Source organism: Monodelphis domestica, chromosome 3, assembly GCF_027887165.1.
Source record: "Monodelphis domestica isolate mMonDom1 chromosome 3, mMonDom1.pri, whole genome shotgun sequence".
Taxonomy (NCBI): Eukaryota; Metazoa; Chordata; class Mammalia; order Didelphimorphia; family Didelphidae; genus Monodelphis; species Monodelphis domestica.
The window spans coordinates 464,259,012-464,279,326 of record NC_077229.1 but is presented as its reverse complement, the minus strand read 5'-3'; the positions used below and the strand labels follow the sequence as shown (position 1 = coordinate 464,279,326).

At 34.8% G+C, this 20,315-nt stretch overlaps 1 pseudogene; it reads left to right on the top strand.

The window, feature by feature from the left end:
* Positions 1–570: 570 nt before the first annotated feature.
* On the top strand, positions 571–16,020 carry LOC130458126 (RWD domain-containing protein 4-like; annotated as a pseudogene).
* The last annotated feature ends 4,295 nt before the right edge of the window (positions 16,021–20,315 follow it).

Below are 20,315 nucleotides of genomic sequence, written 5' to 3'. Positions count from 1 at the left end.
CCTCTTTCACAACTTATTTAACATGCCAGACATCATGCTCTGCTGGAACTTTTGTCTTGAGAACTTGATTTCCTAATTCAAACTCAAATACTATACTAGAAACATTATCACCAGGTTTCACTTCATTACCTCCTCTACAACCTCTTCTATTACAGAACTATGACTCATGATCAAATAAATTCTGCTATTCTTTCTTGATTAGATACTTTGTTCTGCTCACCACAATCTCACCTTTGCTGAAACATTCTGCACTAAAGTCCCCGTCTCTGGACACTGGAGTCTCACAGGTATTTTATTTCACTTTATAATATAAACTCCTAAAGGGTAGAAATTGATTTTGCTTTTGTACTTTTATTCCCAGTGCTTAACCTACTGTGTATCTTGGAATGATTAACAAATATCTCTTCATTTGTACATTTATTTAACCTCTCACAGATTCCCATATTGGTGAGTTGAAGTGAGGTGGGCCCTCCAGATGCCATGTGGTGATCCTCACCTTGACTTTATCCTCTTCCTTTCTGCAGCCACCAGCCTTCCCATTGGAGGAAGGAAGACCTACGTGCCAGAGTGATGAATGCCAACAATGACCAGGAGATGAATCTAGAAGCACTACATTCCAGTTATGAAGGTAATGAAAGTTTTTGAAAACTAAAACCAGTTTCAATATGTAGTGAAATTGGTTTCCCCAAAGCTGCCTTTTTTTAAAAGCTTGATTGTTCCTTTATTTTTTATAATTTATTTATTTATTTAGAATATTTTTCCATGGTTACATGATTCATAATTTTTCCCATCCATCTTTCCTCCCCTGACTAAGAGCTGACAAGCAATTACACTGGGTTATACATTGTATCATTGTTCAAAACTTGTTTCCATGTTATTCATATTTGCAGTAGAGTGATCCTTTAACAACAGAATCCTAATTATATCCACATCAAACTAGGTGATTGATCATATGTTTTTCTTCTGCGTTTCTGCTCCCACAGATCTTTTTCTGAATGTGGATAGCATTCTTTCTTCTAAATTCCTCTGGATTGTCCTAATCACTGCATTGCTGCTTCTGGAAAAGTCTATTACATTCAATCTTGCCACAATGTATCAGTCTCTGTGTACAAGGTACTCCTGGTTCTGCTCTTTTTGTTTCCCATCAATTCCTAGAGGTCATTTCAGTTCACATGGAATTCCTCCAGTTCTTTATTCCTCTCAATACAATAGTATTCCATCACCATCAGGTAACACAATTTTTCCTGCATTCCCCATCATTTTCCAAATTTTTGCCAACACAAAAGGCGTGGCTATAAATATTTTTTGTTCAAGTATTTTTTCTTATTTTCCTCTTGGGGTACAGACCCAGAAGTGTTATGGCCAGATCAAATGGCAGGCAATCTTTTAAAGTCCTTTGGGCATAGTTCCAAATTGGGCTCTAGAATGGTTGGATTAATTCAGAACTCTATCAGCAGTGTATTAGTCTCCCAATTTTGCCATATCCCCTCCAAAATTTATCACTTTCCCTTGCTGCCACATTGAACAGTCAGCTGGGTATAATGTGGCATCTCAGAGTTATTTTTATTTGCATTTCTCTAATCAGTAGGGATTTAGAACACTTTTTCATATGATTATTGATAGTTTTTTGATTTCTACATCTGGAAACTGCCTATTCATATTCCTTGACCATTTTTTGATTGAGGAATGGTTTAATTTTTTGTAAATTTGACTTAGGTCCTTAAATATTTTGGAAATTAAACTTTGTCAGAGAGTTTTGTTATGAGGATTTTTCCCCCAGTTTGTTGTTTTCCTTCCAATTTTGGTTACATTGGTTTTGTTTGTACAAAAGCATTTTAATATTATATAATAAAAATCATTCATTTTATATTTTGTAATGTTCTCTCTCTTGTTTGGTCTTTAATTCCTTCCTTTCCCACATATCTGACAGGTATACAATTCTATGTTCACCTAATTTTTTATGATTTCACTCTTTATATTTAAGTCATTTACACATTTTGAATTTATCTTGGTATAGGGTGTGAGATGTTGATCTAGATCTGATTTACCCCATACTGTTTTCCAATTTTCCCAGCAGTTTTTGTCAAATAAAATTCTTGTCCCAAAAGCTGGGATCTTTGGGTTTATCAAACACTAATTTGCTGAGGTAATTTACTCATAGTCTATTCCATTGATACACCCTTCTGTCTCTTAGCCAGTACCATATTGTTTTGATGGACACTGCTTTATAGTACAGTTTAAGATCTGGTACTGCTAGGCCCATATCCTTCACATTTTTTTTCATTATTTCCCTTGATATTCTTGATCTTCTGTTCTTCCACATGTACTTTGTTATAACTTTTTCTATTTCTATAATTTGGGTAGGATTATAATTTTTATTATATTAGGTTGTCCTACCCATGAGCAATTAATATTTTTCCAATTATTTAGATAGAGTTTTAATTGTATGACAAGTGTTTTGTAGTTGCATTCATATAATTCCTGTGTTTATGTTGGCTTATAGACTCTTAAATATTTTCGATTGCCTTAGAGTGATTTTAAATGGAGTTTCTCCTTCTAACTCTTGCTGTCTTGCTGCTGAGTTTTGTTGGAAATATATAGAAATGATGATGATTTATGTGGGTTACTTTTTCTTCTGCACCTTTGCTAAAGTTGTTGATTATTTCCACTAGATTTTAAGTTGATTTTCTAGGATTCTTTAATTTGATACATCATATCATCTGCAAAGAGTTATAGTTTACTTTCCTCATTACCTGATTTAATCCTTTCAATTTCTTTTTCTTCTCTAATTGCTACCTTTTGTATTTCTAGTACAATATTAAACAATATAGGTGATAATGGGCATCTTTGCTTCACTCCTGATCTTATTTGGAAGGCTTCTAACTTTTCCCCATTGCAGATGATATTTGCTGATGGTTTTAGATATATGCTGTTTATTATTTTGAGGAATGGCCCTTCTATTCCTATACTCTCTAGTGTTTTCAATAGGAATGGGTGTTATATTTTGACAAAGGCTTTTTCTGTATTTATTTAGATAATCATGTGATTTCTGTTGGTTTGATTATTGTTGTGATCAATTATGTGGATGGTTTTCCTAATGTTAAACCAGTCTTGCATTCTGGATATAAATCTCACCTGGTCATAATAAATAATACTTGTGATAACTTACTGAAGTCTTTTTTTTTTAAACTCTTACCTTCTGTCTTGGAATCAACACTGTGTATTGGTTCCAATGCAGAAGAGTGGTAAGGGCTAGGCAATGGGGGTCAAGTGACTTGCCCAGGATTACATGGCTGCTAAGTTTCTGAGGCCAGATTTGAACCTAGGACCTCCCATCTCTAAGCCTGGCTCTCAATCCACTTAGCTAATCAGCTGCCCCCTGCAGTCTTTTGCTAGTACTTTTATTTATGATTTTTGCATTCATGTTCATTAAGGATGTTGGTCTGTCTTATTCCTTCTCTGGCTTTGGAATCAGTACCATATTTGTATCATAAAATGAATTTGGTAAGATTTCTTGTTTGCTTATTTTGTCAAATTATCTGTATTGTATTTGGATTAGTTGTTTTTTAAATGTTTGATAGAATTTACTTGTTAATCATTCTGGTGCTTGGGATTTTTTCTTAGGAAGTTCCTTGATAACTTGTTCAATTTCTTTTTCTGATATAGGATTATTTAAGTATTCTATTTCATATTTTGTTAATCTGGGCAATTCATATTTTTGTAAAGATTCCTCCATTTCCTCTAGATTGTTATATTTATCATTATATAATTGAACAAAGTAGTTCTTAATAATTATGTTAGTTTCCTCTCCATTAGAGGTAAGATCCCCTTGATCGTTAATTTGATTCTCTTCTTTCTTTTTTGTTAGATTGTCTAGCACTTTATTTTATTTTTTTCCAAGTATCCACTCCTACTCCTATTTATTAGTTCAATAGTTCTTTTACATTCAATTTTATTAATTTCTCCTTAAATTTTAGGATTTCCAATCAAGTTTTCCTCTGCAGATTTTTAATTTGTTCTTTTTTCTAATTTTTAAATTGAAAGCCCACTTTATTGATGTCCTCCCTCTCCATTTTGTTGATATAAGTACTCAGAGATATAAATTTTCTCTTGAGCACTGCTTTGGCTGTCTCCTCATTATCTCCTCATTGTCATTCTCTTTAATGAAGTCTGAAAAAGTTTGAAATCTATGATTTCTGTTTTGACCCACCAGTTTTGAAAATTAGATTATTTAGTTTCAAATTAATTTAAAATTTGCCTGTCTATGGATCCCTGTTAATCATAATTTTTATTGCATTATGATCTGAAATAGTTGCACTTATTATTTCTACTTTTCTGCATTTGTTTGCAATACTTATATACCGTAGTTTATGGTTGATCTTTGTATATGTGCCATATACTGCTGAGAAAAAGGCATATTCCTTTTGATCCCTGTTCAATTTTCTCCAGATGTCTATTAACTCTACTTTTTCTAACATTTCATTCACTTCCCTTACTTCTTTCTTATTTATCTTTTGGTTTGATTTATCTAGTTCTCAATGGGGAAGGTTGAGATCCCCCACTAGTATGGTCTTACTGTCTATTTCTTCTTAAGCTCCTTTAATTTCTCTTTTACAAATCTAGATGCTATACCATTTAGTGCATAAATGTTTAGCTATGATATCACTACATTGTTTGTAGTACCTTTTTGTAAAATGTAATTTCCTTCTTTATCTCTTTTAATCAGTTCAATTTCTACTTTGGCTTTGTCTGGTATCATGATTGCTACTCCTGATTTCTTTTACTTAAGATGATGCATAATAAATTCAGCTCCAGTCACCATGACTCAAATGTGTTTCTTGTAAACAACATATAGTAGGATTCTAGTTTTTAATCCACTCTGTTATCTGTTTTTAATGGATGAGTTCATCCCATTCACATTCAGTGTTATGATTACTACCTGTGTATACCCCTTCATCCAGTTTCCCCCTTTATATACTACTCTATTCCCTTTCTTTTGTTCCTTCTCACCAGTGTTTTGCTTTTTGTCACTACTGCCTCACTTCCAATTACCCTCCCTCCAATTATCTCCCCCTCCCTTGCCTTATTCCCCTTCTACTTCTCTGTAGGGTAAAATAGAATTCTATACCCTACTGAGTACACTTGTTTTTCCCTCTCTGAGACAGTTAAGATGAGAGTAAAGTTTAAATATTTCCCATCACCAACCTTATACTCCTCCCTCTATGATGATTTTTCACGCCTCTTTAGGTTACATAATTTACTCCATTCTAGCTCTTCCTTCCTTTTTCTCTCAGTGCAACCTTTTCTTTCAGCTCTTGATTGATTTTTTTACATAACTTTCATAAGCATACATGTCATATCATATATACAGATCATTACATATCATCACATTTACATACACATCATATCATCAAATCATCATAATTAACTTACTTCACCCTCTTTTGGAGTAAATTCTTTCTATCTTCTCTACTACTAAGAGGAATTGTTGAAACTTACAGAAATACTCTTTCCATGTAGACATATAAACATTTTGACCTTAATGAGCTCCTTAAATTTTCTTTCTTATATATATTTTTGGCCTCCTCTTGTGTCTTGTGTTTGGACTTCAAATTTTTTGTTTGGGTCTGGCTTATTCTTTGGGAATGCTTGAAAAACTTCTATCTTATCAAATGCCCATTTCCCCTCCACCCCTGAAAGAATATATTCAGTTTTGCTGGAAATATTGTTGTAAAACCAAAGTTGTAAAACCAAATCTTTTGCCTTCCTGAATATCATAATCTATGGCTTTTGATCCTTTAATGTAGAAGCTGCTGGATCCTATGTGATCCTGATTATAGCTCCATGGTATTTGAATAGTTTCTTTTTGTCTGCTTGAAGAATGTTCCCCTTAGCCTGGTGGCTCTTGAATTTAGGTATTACATTTCTGGAATTTGTCATTTGAAGATTTCTTTCTGGAGGTGATCTGTGAATTCTTTCAATTTCAATTTTTATTTTCTTGTTCCAGGATCTTTGTGTAGGTTAATTTGTTAATTTCTTGTAATATGACATCCAACGCTTTTCTTGATCATGACTTTTAGATAGTCCAATAATTCTAAGATTGTCCTTCATAGATCAATTTTCTAGATCAGTTATTTTTTCAATAAATTATTTCATATTTTCCCCTGTAGCAAGGGAATTGTGCAAGGCTGACTGACAACCTTCAAACCAAGATTCCAAAGAAATGGCTGGGTCATCATTCTAAGTCAGTCAGAAAACTGGCAACTGTCTCTTTCAATCTGGGATGCAGACAGAGAGGCTATGTGGAAGAGTCTCCACAAAGGAAACCAAGTTTGGAGCTACCAGAGACTTGGATCATCTTTAAGGAAAGGTTAAGTGAGTATTCGCTCTCACACTGGTGGACAGTGTGAAGAAGTGTGAAGAAGAAGTGTGAAGTGTGAAGGTAAAGGCTAGGCAATGAGGGTTAAGTGACTTGCCCAGGATCATACAGCTGAGAAGTGTCTGAGGCCAGATCTAAACCTAGGACTTCCCATCTCTAAGCCTGGCTCTCAATCCACTGAGCTACCCAGCTTCCCCATTTTTGTTGATTTTTTAAATTGATTATTTTAGTTCTGTCCTTCAGTGTTTATAAATATGAATCAAAGTGGATAATAATACAACATATCCATCATCATATAGTGGCTTTATGTTTAATGTAAACATGTCAGAGTACATGACAAATGATGTATTGTACCTTTTGTGGGATTGTGCTTTACACATCCTTTATATAATTAAAAAAAAATTGTTTCCTCAATGTTGTTATGTTATGTTGGGATATCAGTGGATGTAACCATTTATGTGTTTAACTATGCAATATGTGTTGTCATATGTGCCTTTGATGTGTATATGTTTATTTATATTTGTGTAATTTTGTGTGTAAATTTGTGGTGTTTGGTATTGGTTATAGATGGACAGCTATTATGATGTGGATTACTAAAGACTCTGAGAAAAAGCACATGATTATAATTATGAAGGACAAGATAGAGGCACTGGAGTCTTGTATGAAAGAAAGAATGATTGTTAAAAATAATTTTGAAAATGATTTAAAGTATAATAATGAGACTATTAAGAATTTGATTAGATTACAATGGGAAGAGGAAGAATGTAATAAAAGTCAGGCATCACTATTTCATTTAAGGGATATCCCTGTTGTAATTTATGATGAAATATACAAAGTCAAAATACACAAATTGTTTACACCAGAGCATTTGGAATCGAGTAAAGGTAGTACTCCATCTTTTACAGAAGAACCTAATGAGGTTGTAATGGAATTTCAAAGGGCTTTAGATATCTTTGACTATGCTTATGGTGATTTTAATTTATTGATGAAAAAATTATTAACATAAGAGAAAGAAATAAGTTTGATGAGACAAGAAATGATCCATTATTTAACCCATGGCCAGAAACTTTCCAAGGTGTGGATATGAATAATAAATCTAATTATGAATTGATGAAAGAGGCCAGAAAGTTAATTATGGATGTGATGAAGAGGCACACTAAAAGACCTAATACCTGTTCTAAATTTGAGAATATCAAACAAAAAATAAAACACCAACAAATTTTTTGGAAAGAATTACAGATGCAGCAGAAATCTTTTTAGACCTCAGTGTTTTAGAAGAAGGAACAATTGCTCATATTAAGAGAATATTTGTGAGAAATACAAACCCTAAAACTAAATTATTCTTCAGGAATAATTGCTCTGATTGGGAAGAAATGGGATCAGAGGAATGAGAATAAAGGTAACATATTTGTGTATTGATGATGAGGATATATAATGACAAAAGGGGCACTGCAATAGAGGATTAAAAAAAAGAAATGAAGGGATGCAGAAAATAAAGCTAGGAGCAGTGAAATAAAGGAAGTGAAGACTGTGATCGCTCTAAGATCTATACAAACAAGCAACCAATACAAGCTTAGAGAAAGGAGATTTGAACCCCAGAGATCTTTCTTGTGTAATCGTATTGGACATTTTGTCAGGGACTGTATGTTCAGAGAGAAATTTTCCAGACAATTAAATAGAAATGGAAGGTACATGGACAAAATAATTGGAATAATAAAAATAATGATTGGAACAAATACCATAGAAGAAATAATGGTGTACCCAGACTTCATCTGCATTTGAACAATCAAGGGGAAATGGTGATAAGGTTAATGAAGTTATAAATAATGTTAATGAAAAAAAGGATAATGTAATTAGTGTTAATAATTGTGAGGAAAAAGGAAATTGTAATTTAAACTAGTGGAAAATTCTAATGATTGTGAAATAATGGAAAAGAGCGAAGAATGTAAATTGGATAAAGGTAATGTGGATATAAATGAGAGCAATGATACCAAGGTAGAGAATATAAAGACCAATGAGAGTAGTGAAAAAGCTGATGATGGTGGTAAAAATCCTGGGAATATCGTGCAATTCACGCAGATGTAAATTTGGATGGACAGGAAATGACTGAGTGTTTTACTGATGTTACTGTGCTTGTACCAGTGTTGGAAATATTCCAACCGCCAAAAATGTACAGAATCATATGTGTCTGTAATTATTGGATAGCAGATTTATGATCTTCTGGTTGATACTGGAGCTACTAAATAAGCTTTGCAAAGTCTTTCTAAGAATTGTAGAGCTGTTGGTACAATGGAAGTTATAGGAGCTACTGGTAAACCACAAAGAGTAGCAAAATTACAACCAAAAATGATTAATTTATGTCCCTTATCTGTGGAACAAGCATTTATGTATATGCCAGACTTTCCAATGAATTTTTTTGGTTAGAGATTTATTATGTAAATCAAGAGCAACAATCTAATGTACTGATACTGGTGATATCTCATATCTACCAGAAGAAACTCTGAAAGCTTTTCCATTGCTGTTCTTAGATTCAGTCAATTCAGAGGGTGACTTAGATTCAATCTATCCTATACCTGAGGATATTCATGAAGTTCTTTGGTCAAAGTCTTCCACAGATGTAGGTCTATTGAAATCAGCTACTCCAGTAAGGGTGAGGACTAAGGAAGGAACAGTTCCTTGTGTACCTCAATATCTCCTCAACTAAAGAAGCAATTGAGGATGTAAGGTAGATCATTGAATCCCTAATCCAACAAGGGATCATAATACCTTGTTTCTCAGAATTTAATACCCTATTCTTTCAATCAAAAAGCCAAAATTATATCAGAATGGCAAAGTTGTATATTGTTTTATATAGGGCTTAAGAGCAGTCAGTGATTATGAAATCAAGACTCATCCTGTTGTACCAATTCCAGCTGCTATACTTTATTCCATACCATGTCAGGCAGATATTTCACCATGGTAGATTTATGCTCAGCTTTTTTCTCAATTCCAACTCAGGAGGATTCTCAAAAGAGCTTTGCTTTTACATGGTAATAAAACCCAGTAGAGATGGACCCTTTGCTACAGTGATTCACCAATTTGCTGAGCCAATTTTCCCAAATTCTGAAGAGATTTTAAAACTATAACATTCAAAGAAAGTAAATTGTTGAATTTTGTGGATGATATTCTTCTTGAATCCCCAAATGCTAAAGTGTGTCTGAGAGATAGCAAGATTCTTTTGTTAGAATGATATAAGAATGGGCATAAAATCTCCAAGGCAAAATTATAGTGGGTTTTCCCTTGAATGAAATATCTTGGTTTTGTATTAACAGAGGGTTCTGGAAGTATCACACAGAAAACAATAGCAGATATCCAGAAATTGAGTGCTCCTAAGACCAAAAACAACTCCAAGCTGTTCGCGGAACAACTGGTTTCTGTAGACATTGGATAACTGGATATAGTCAATTTACAAAATACCTAACAGATTTAACCAGGAATCCAGAACCAGAACCTCTGAAACTAAAGCCTGAACATCTGTAAGCCTTAAGTAAGCTCAAAGAAGTCATTTTATGTGCTACAACTTTGGGTATCCCAGACTATACAAAAACATTCCAACTATTTGTCAATGAAATGAAATATGTTGCTTCTGGAGTGATAACACAGACTTTAGGACAAAGTTATCATCCAATTGGATATTATAATTGTCAACCTGATCCAATAACTGCTGGTTCAGATCCTTGTCTAAGGGGTGTAGCAGCTGCTGTAGTGTTGGTCCAGAAGTCAGCAGATTTAGTTTTGGGATATCCATTAACTGTATATTGTTCACATCAAATAGAAGCTCTAATGAGGAAAGTTCTTACTCAAGCTTATTCAGATCAACAAATTTCTATGTATGAAATTATTCTCCTGGGTAGTGAGAACATCCAATTGAGGAAGTATAGTGTATTAAACCTAGCTACACTTCTTGATTTGCCAAGTCTTGAATGTGTAGAAGTAGTAGATCTAGTGGATATGCCTAGGATGGATTTGAAAGATATTTGTATTGAAAAATCCAGACTTGGTGTTATTCACAGATGGTTCTTCATACTTGTGTGATGGAATTTGATGTACAGGTGCTGCAGTGGTCACAGTATTTGAGACACTGTGGTATAGCTCATTACCTAGTAACCTTAGTGCTCAAGGGGAAGTTAGTAGCATTGAAGCAAGCGTGTCTTCTGGCTGATGGTAAAAGTGTAAATATTTTTTACAGACTCTCATTATGCATTTTTTGAATGTCATACTAAAGGGAAGATCTGGAAACAAAGAGGTTGTATTACTGCACTGGGAAAACCAATTGGTCATGCAGAAATAATAACTGAGTTGTTGTATGCTGTCAAAAAAACCTAAACAGCTAGCAGTGATCCATTGTAGAAGTCATACTTGTGGCAGAGATTCATTCTCTGAAGGAAATCATAGAGTCTGTATCACTGTAAGATTTGCAGCCAGTAATGCTTCAGTGTATATAATGACTTTGTCAACTATCGAGTCTGATGATTTAGAAAGAGCTTATGTAGACTCAGAAATTCAGAAGTGGAAGGAGAAATTTGGAGCAAAGAAAGAACATGGAATATGGTTTGCAGACACTGGAAAACCACTGTTACCAAAATATTTCGATAGGTATTTGTGTGTCAAGCCATTTACACAAAAGGTCATTTTGGTATTCAATTTGTAGTAGACTCTGTAAAAAGACAATGGGTAGCACTGGGAATAAGTACTGTTGCAAATAAGATCTGTACAAGTTGTTCTGTTTGCCAAAAATTCAATCAAGGTACATTCAGAAACAAAGCTCTGGGTATTGTCCATTTGAGAGTTTGCAAATTAATTACACCGGCATGTCAAAAGCTGGAAGATACAAGTTTTGTCTTGTAACTGTTGACAGATTAACAAAATGGCCTGAAGCTTTTCCATCTAATACTAGTATAGCTAGCCTTGTGGTGAAAGTATTGCTTAAGAAAATTGTTCCTAGATTTGGTGTACCACTCACAATAGTTTCTGATAAAGGATTTCATTTTACACAAGATATCCTGAAAAGAGTCTATGAGAATCTAGGATTAACACCTAAATATCATGGTCCTTATCATCCACAAAGTTCAGGTCAAGTAGAGCATTTGAATAATGAACTCAAAATTATGGTGGAAAAAAATTGTGTTGAAACTCATCTATAAAGGCCAGGTGTTCTTCCCATAGCTTTGTTTTACCTATGTACAAGTCCAAGAGCAGATTTACACATATCATCTTATGAAATGCTCTTTGGACATGTTCCATTACAGGCAAAAACTTGTAGGACAGTTTATACATATCTCTTAGGAAGAGATTGTCAAATTGCTTCATATTTAATTGTATTAAAACAACAGCTTAGAGAACTGCATGATATGGGATTATTGATTCAATATGGTCCATTGAATTATTTTCTTCATAATTTTCAACCAGTTGATATGGTATATGTGAAATCTTTTGCAAAAACATCAGCGACTCAAGAGAGTCAAATAGGTCCTTATACAATTGTATTAGTTTCACCTTCTTCAGTAAAATTATTAGAAAGAGATTTATGGTATCATTGTTCATATATTAAATTAGCCCATGGAATTAATAATGGAAGTGTACAAATTGTTGAAGAAGAAAATGAAAAGGAAGAGATTGTGGAAAGTTGAAATTCATCAGTCAAATGGAGTCTCTAGTCAGAAAGATCAATAAGGAGAGGACCATTCCAGTGGAAGAGGACATTTTGATAGAAGAGGATGTTGCAGATGAAGAGGAGGATTCAGAAAAATAGATGGAGGGGGTAGCTGGGTGGCTCAGTGGATTGAGAGTCAGGTACAGAGAATTGAGATCCTGTGTTCAAATCTGACCTAAGACCCTCCCAGTTGTGTGACCCTGGGTAAGTCACTTAACCCCCATTGCCTACCCCTTATCACTTTTCTGTCTTTGAACCAGTACCCAGTGTTGATTCTAAGACAGAAGGTAAGGCTTTATTTAAAAAAAAAGAAAGAAAAAGAAAAATTTGTGGACATTGTCAAAAGACTGAAAGACATAAATATTAAGCAGATAAAGACTTTGAAGGGAATTTTCAATGAAGAGGATCAAGTGATTAAAGGACTGATGGTTTTAAGGAATTTGGTTAAAGTAATATAACACAAAATAACATAATTTTACAAGCATTCATTCATACATTTTACTATCATAAATTCTGGAGAGGGAGAATTCTTCAAACAATTTGAGAAGAAAAGGAATAATCTGAAGTTTTGTAAGTATATTGCATGCAACAATAACACAACAATAACACAACAGTAACACTGACATAACACTAACAAAACAACATAACATAGCATGAATAACAACATAAAAAAAACATATACACAAAAACATAAACATGATTAGGTTACATTAATTCACTAGTTGAATGAGTTAAACAATGTATAGTTAGCTACTAACAATATTTTAATTAGCTATAAAGTAGTTAGTTACTAAAAAATGGCTACTTAGTTTGGTATAGGAATATATGTATAAAAAAGAATTTATTAAGAAAGGGCTTTAGATAGATTAGAGTTTAAGATAGATAAGATAAAGTCAGGTACTGAACTACACTACAAAATATATGTAACATACATAACAACATACATTACATAGCACATATGACTTATAACATCACATTGCACAAAATGTAAAAAGATGCATAAATATATGTAAATGCTGTGTATTATAGGTAGGATTGTAAAATTATTAGTATTATATTGTATACATATGTATACATGTTACATATGTGTAAATGTGAAGGATATATGTATAGCATACATGTATATAATGTATTATATGTATATATGTAAAACTTATATGGATTGCTTATGTTTGATTCTATCTATTGTTAAATGTATTTTGCATAAGTGATTTTGATGATTTGGTTTACTTTTTTTTGTTAAACTCATGCAATGTTTGTTTATTGTATTTTCCAAATTTTTTTCTCTAATGTTGATGTTTATGCATTGCAATACTAGTAGAATTTTCTCTATTAGTTGATAATAGTAGCATTTTATTATTTTACTGTTTGGCATGTATTTGTATATGCATTTTGATTTTGATGTTATTTGCTTATTGTGCTTTTGCATATGTTTGGTCTGTATTTTGAACTTTGTAATTGTTTATTGTATACTTTCCCCTTTTTCAAGTTTCCTTGATTACATCTCAAGAATATGATGGTATTAGATAGGATAAAATAGTTGAGGGTAGGTTGTTTGTTATTTTAGGTAGAAATTTTAGTTTAAAGAATATGTAAGTACATTAAGTGAACAAATGCTAAAATTGTGTTTTCAACACAATTTCAGCTTTGTGCAAAGGAGGGACTGTAGCAAGGGAATTGTGCAAGGCTGACTGACAGCCTTCAGATCAAGATTCCACAGAGCTGGTTGGATCAGCATTCTAAGGCAGTTGGAAAATTGGCAACTGTCTCTCTCAATCTTGGATGCAGACAGAGAGGCTATGTGGAAGTGTCTCCAGGAAGGAAACCAACTTTGGAGCTGCAAATACTTGGATCATCTTTAAGGAAAGATCGAGTGAGTATTCCCCCTCACAGAGGGTGTGAATCTCCTCCCTTCCTGAACCTTGTGAAAATTACTCATCTTGATACTTCAGTTTGACCTAACCAAGGACTCTGGAGTTGTGAGAATCTGGGCCCTGTGGACTTTACTAACCACTTTCTTTTATTACCCTTTTTATTTAGTTGGGTTAAGGTTATTTAGAAAGGCTAAGATTTGAATATCTGTTTGGGTTAGAAGTCACTCACTGATTCCCCTTCCAAATCCCTTGTCCCTTTAGCTAATAAACTTGTTTATATATATATATATTTGTCAGTGATCCCTTCTGTTTAACCTTCTTTACAAACTTCCATATAACACCCCTCTTTTTTCTCATTATTTTTTGATTCTGCTTTATTATTTCTTGGTTTCTCATGAAATCATTAGTTTCTAGATAGTTAATTCTGATTTATAAGGCCTGACTTTCCTCCATTAATGTTTGGTTCTCCTTTTTCAATTGGACCACTTCTTCTTGCATCATTTTCATATCTCTTCTCTGCATTTCCTCTGCCTTTCTTCATGGATTTTTGAAGTCTTTTTTGAGCTCTTCCAGAATCTGTGTCCAATCCATATTTTTATTTTGGACTTTGCATAGATTTCCCTTGCCTTCACTGTCCCCTTCTGTGTCTGTACCTTGTTCTTTGACTTCATAAAAATTCTTTAGAATTGGGTGCTTTTTTTGTTTGCTCATTTTTAATTTCATTTCATTTCATAGGTAGGCTCTGTTTTCTGGGAATCTGAGGTACCCTCTTAAATTTCAATTGTTGCTTGATGTTATTTTTAGCTTTTTTTGTGTGTCTGAGGACTGAGTGCTTTGGCAACCCAATATCCCTGCTGATTCAATTGACCTGTGACAAGCTGATGGCATAAGGACTTGTCTCCGATTTGGGTGTAAGCTTTTTATTTCACTCTGATCTTAATGAGGTAAGGGGCTGATCAAATTCTACCCCCATGCTTAGGCTCAAGTTTCTGGCTACTTGATGCAATCATGCACACCCTTGACTGCCCTGTCTTGGAGCTCTACCCTGAACATTAGGCAGAAATGTCAGTACTTAGTACTTAGTACTTACTACTATCAACCCCAAACTGTGTATTATGTTCTTCTCTGAAGCCCAGACTGGAAATCCTGTCTTTGCTCTGGGGCCACACAGATCAGCCCACTTCAGCTCAGACTGCCTTGTGCTGAGACTGTAGACTACTCCACAGGTTTGAAATTTCAAGGGGTGTGGTTTGGCTTGTACCAGTGTTTTCCCAGGTAGGATATCAGAGTCTGAATGTTACCTTGGACTTAGGTTCTGAACCTGAGACAGCAGATGTACATTATGGATGGGGGAGAGAGGATGATTTGCTCTTGGCTTTTATTCCCTCCTTGCTGCAGCCTTTTGCTGACTTTGCTTTTCTCTCACCCTAATTCCCCAGATGATCTCTACCTACCTTTTGGAATTTTCATTTCTTGAAAGTTGTTTCATTCTGTCTCCTTATTGGTTCTTTCATTCCTGCATTCATTTTGTGACACTATTTTAATCTTGGTCTGAGACGATTCTCGTGGTGATATGGAACAGCCCTGGTTCACTCCTCCATCTTGGCTCTGCACTCAGAACTTCAAAAACTTTCTTAATAGAAATTTAATGTACTGAAATGTATCTATAAACAGCTCCAATAATATCCACGAATGCTTTTTTTCTTTTTCCTTTGAAAACACTACATTATTATCCTTAAAGCAAACTATTCTGGCTAAATTAAAGGAAGAAGTTAAAATTAATATTGGAATTGCTATGACATATACATTATTTGTATAGGACAGGAGCAATAAAGAGTAGATGATGGAGAATGATCATCTTATTCATTCTGTGATTTCAATAAGCTATATTATTTTTGTCAAAACTTCTAATATAGCTCCCTCAGGTAAGGAAAATGATAAAAAAAGAACAGCTTTCAACACCCAGAAATGGAAGTTGGCAGATGAGAGATCGCAAAGGTGAACTTACATGAGACTGAAACTGGATCAAAGTAGTTAAGCATTTAAGCAAAAATGGTTCTAAAGATAATGAATAGTGACAGAAACTTATTTTTTAAATAATATTGTATTTGATAATTTCCAAGCATTATTCATTAGAGACAAAGATCATTTCCTTTTCCTCCCCCCACCCTCATAGCCAACGCATGATTCCACTGGGTATCACATGTGTTCTTGATTCGAACCTATTGCCATGTTGTTGTTAGTATTTGCATTAGAGTGTTCGTTTAGAGTCTCTCCTCTGACATGTCCCCTCAACAGCTGTAGTCAGGCAGTTACTTTTCCTCGGTGTTTCTACTCCCACAGTTTGTCCCCTGCTTATGGATAGTGTTTTTTTCCTGGATGCCTGAAGATTGTTCAGGGACATTACACCGCCACTAATGGAGAAGTCCATTATGTTCGATTATACCACAGTGTATCAGTCTCTGTGTGCAATGTTCTCTTGTTTCTGCTCCTTTCACTCTGCATCACTTCCTGGAGGTCGTTCCAGGCTCCATGGAATTCCTCCACTTTATTATTCCTTTTTACACAATAGTATTCCATCACCAACATATACCACAATTTGTTCAGTCATTCCCCAACTTAAAGGCATCCCCTCGTTTTCCAATTTTTGGCCACCATAAAGAGCGGAGCTATGAATATTCATGTACAAGTCTTTTTCCTTATTATATCTTTGGGGTACAAACCCAGCAGTGCTATGGCTGATCAAAGGGGAAACATTCTTTTATCGCCCTTTGGACATAGTTCCAAATTGCCCTCCAGAATGGTTGGATCAGTTCACAACTCCACCAGCAATGAATTAATGTCCCTACTTTGCCACATCCCCTCCAGCATTGATTGCTTTCCTCTGCTGTCATGTTGGCCAATCTGATAGGTGTGAGGTGATACCTCAGAGTTGTTTTGATTGCATCTCTCTGATTATAAGAGATTTAGAACACTTCTTCATGTGCTTATTAATAGTTTTGATTTCTTTATCTGAAAACTGCCTATTCATGTCCTTTGCCCATTTATCAATTGGAGAATGGCTTTATTTTTTGTACAATTGATTTAGCTCTTTATAGATTTGAGTAATTAAACATTTGTCAGAGGTTTCTATGAAGATTTTTCCCCAATTTGTTGCTTCCCTTCTGATTTTAGTTACATTGGTTTTGTTTGTACAAAAGCTTTTTAATTTGATGTAGTCGAAATTATTTATTTTACCTTTTGTGATCCTTTCTATATCTTGCTTGGTTTTAAAGTCTTTCCCCTCCCAAAGGTCTGTCATGTAACTATTCTGTGTTTACCCAAATTACTTATAGTTTCCTTCTTTATGTTTAAGTCACTCACCCATTTTGAATTTATCTTGGTGTAGGGTGTGAGGTGTTGATCTATTCCTAGTCTCTCCCACATTGTCTTCCAATTTTCCCAGCAGTTTTTATCGAATAGTGGATTTTTGTCCCAAAAGCTGGGAACTTTGGGTTTATCGTATACTGTCTTGCTGAGGTCGATTGCCCCCAGTCTATTCCACTGATCCTCCTTTCTGTTTCTTAGCCAGTACCAAATTGTTTTGATGACTGCTGCTTTGTGATATAGTTTAAGGTCTGGGACTGCAAGGCCCCATCATATGTGTTTTTTTTTTCCATCATTTCCCTGGATATCCTTGATCTTTTGTTATTCCAAGTGAATTTTGTTATGGATTTTTCTAAATCAGTAAAGAAATATTTTGGGAGTTCAATGGGTAATGTGCTCTTTGTTTTTTGATATCAAACTTTCCACAGAGCTCTGGTCTTTTCTTTGCAAAAACTTGGAAATCTTCTATTTTGTTAAATGCCCATACTTTCCTTTGGAAGTACATAGTCAGTTCTGATGGATAGCTGACTCTTGGTTGAAGGCCCAACTCTCTTGCTTTTCTAAAATCATGTTCCATGCCTTACGGTCATTCAGAGTGGAACTTGTAAGGTCTTGTGTGACCCTGATTGGCATTCCATTATATCTAAATTGTCTTTTTCTGGCTTCTTGTAAGATTTTTTCTTTTGCTTGAAAGCTTTGGAATTTGGCAATTACATTCCTGGGAGTTGTCTTTTGGGGATTTAGTGTAGAGGGTGTTCTGTGAACTCTTTCAGTGTCTGTATTGCCCTCTTGTTCTAGGATCTCTGGGCAATTTTCTTTGATTATATCTTGTATTACAATGTCAAATTTGCTTTTTATTTCTGGCTTTTCTGGTAGTCCAATTATTCTTAAATTGTCTCTTCTCCCTCAATTTTCCAAGTCTATGACCTTGTCAGTGAGATATTATATGTTCTCTTCTAATTTCTTGGTATTTTGGCTTTGCTTTATTAATTCTTGCTCGTCTTCTAGTTGCCTAATTTTGACCTTTAAAGCCTGGTTTTCCTTTTCAGTTTGATCAAACTGGTTTTGTAGATGCGTGAATTTCTTTTGCATTATTTCCCACTTTTCCTCCCAGAAGGCTTCCATCTTTTTGATCATTTCGATTCAAATTCTTCATGGGATTGTGGAGAGTTTCCATTTCCTTTGGGAGGTTTCGGAGCATTTGCTTGTGTTTCATATTCTATTTCCTCTGTATTTTGTATTTCTGCTCCATAAAATGTGTCCAAATTCGCTCCCTTCTTCTTGTTTTTCTTGGAGTTTTGAAGCTTTTGTGCTTTTGTGGAGTTTGCCATCTCTATCTGAGTGGGGAGGTCTAGCTTTTCTTATCTCTGTCTGGTGTTCAGAGGCTTTAGCCCTAGGCAAATTTTCCGTTCTATGAATTTGTGGTTCTGTCTTCCTGGGGAAGCCAGGAAATGCTGGTGTTTTGGTGTTTCTGCCCTCCTCAGTTCCCTCCTGATGCTTCTCCATTGCTTTACTTCCACTCTCTGAGGCTGGCTTGGTACTCTCCGTGAGGTGTTTTTATGCCTTTGCCGGCCAGAAGACCCTGCCCTCTGAGGGGGTAGGGGGGTCTCGGCTTCCCTGAGCTCCAAGGGCTCCTGATAGGATTAACTTCCGCTGGGTTGAACTGAGTATGCCCTGAGGCAGGGATCTTCCGTGAGACTTGGATGGAAGGATTCAGCCAGGGGGCTACAGGCTCCCCCCGTCTCTCTCTGTTTCCCTGCTGTCTGTGTTGGGTGCCCCCACGACTGAGTCAGGTTGTTTTCAGGAAGCAGCTTTCAGAATAGCTGGCCCTGAGGCTCTGAGGTTTCCTCTGCTGCCTCGGACTTAGAGCTCTGGGTTGGGGGGGATGGGTCCTGGGACTTTCCTTCTGCCTACCCCTTAGATTTGTGTGATCTCAGGTTCTGGCTTTTGGGGGGCCATACCTTTTGATCCAGGTCCAGGTCCAGGAAGAGGTAGGTTCCCGGGGTCTATTCTGTTTTTTGTTTTGAATTTTGGTGCCCTAGGAGCATTCAATTTGAGATAGGTAAGGAAGGGTTTCTGTAGTTCTGAACTTTAGCTTTCTCTAAGCTGCCATCTTGACCGGAAGTCACAGAAACTTATTATAAGAAAAAAAAACTTCTTTTAATACCATAAATTGGGTCCAACATGCTTCTTTTAGTACTCTTTTCTTCTATTGAAGTGGCATTTTATAAAAATGAGTTTTTAATGTTTCCTAAGTAATTAGATCACAAGTTCATGCAGAGATTTGTTGATATTTCATTATTCTCACAAATTTGCCTTAAAGGAAGGTAAAACTTGCTACCAGGAATGTTCACTGTCCTTTCAGTAGCCTATTAAGATTTATAAATGATCAAATATCAAGAAGAGTAATATTTAAAAGTGTGATTTTTAGGGACTGTAAAGTCAATTGGAATAAAGCTACTCATCAAGCATACCCTTTTCTAGTTATCATCTCAGTGTAGTAAATAGTAAGTATGATTGTTTTGGGCAGCATGATCTATATTAATTGGTTCATCACTTTATTTAAGATCTTCATCTGTACATTCTCTTTAATTACTGATGTTTAAAAGAAAACTAGTGATGGAATTCTCTTTGATCTTTTCCCTATAGTTTACATCTGTATGTAGTTTTCATGCTTTATTTATTTATTTATTTATTTGTTCATTCATTTATTTATTTATTTTTGTAGAGAACTGCTATCTTCTCACAGATAAATATAAATTGTATTTTCTCAGTTTTGATGTATTGAGAGGTTTAAACAAAATAGATAGGTTTTTCAAAATACATAGTTTAAGAAAAAATAAAACAATTCTGCCAAATGCATTGGACTTTTGTGTAGATAAGCTCTCTTGTATTAAAAAAATACTTACTGAATATGGAAGTAATGAAATAAAAGATGCCTTAATTTCACTTGTTATTGTTGAGGACATTGATTTTAACAAATTCTTATTTGTCTGCCCCTGAA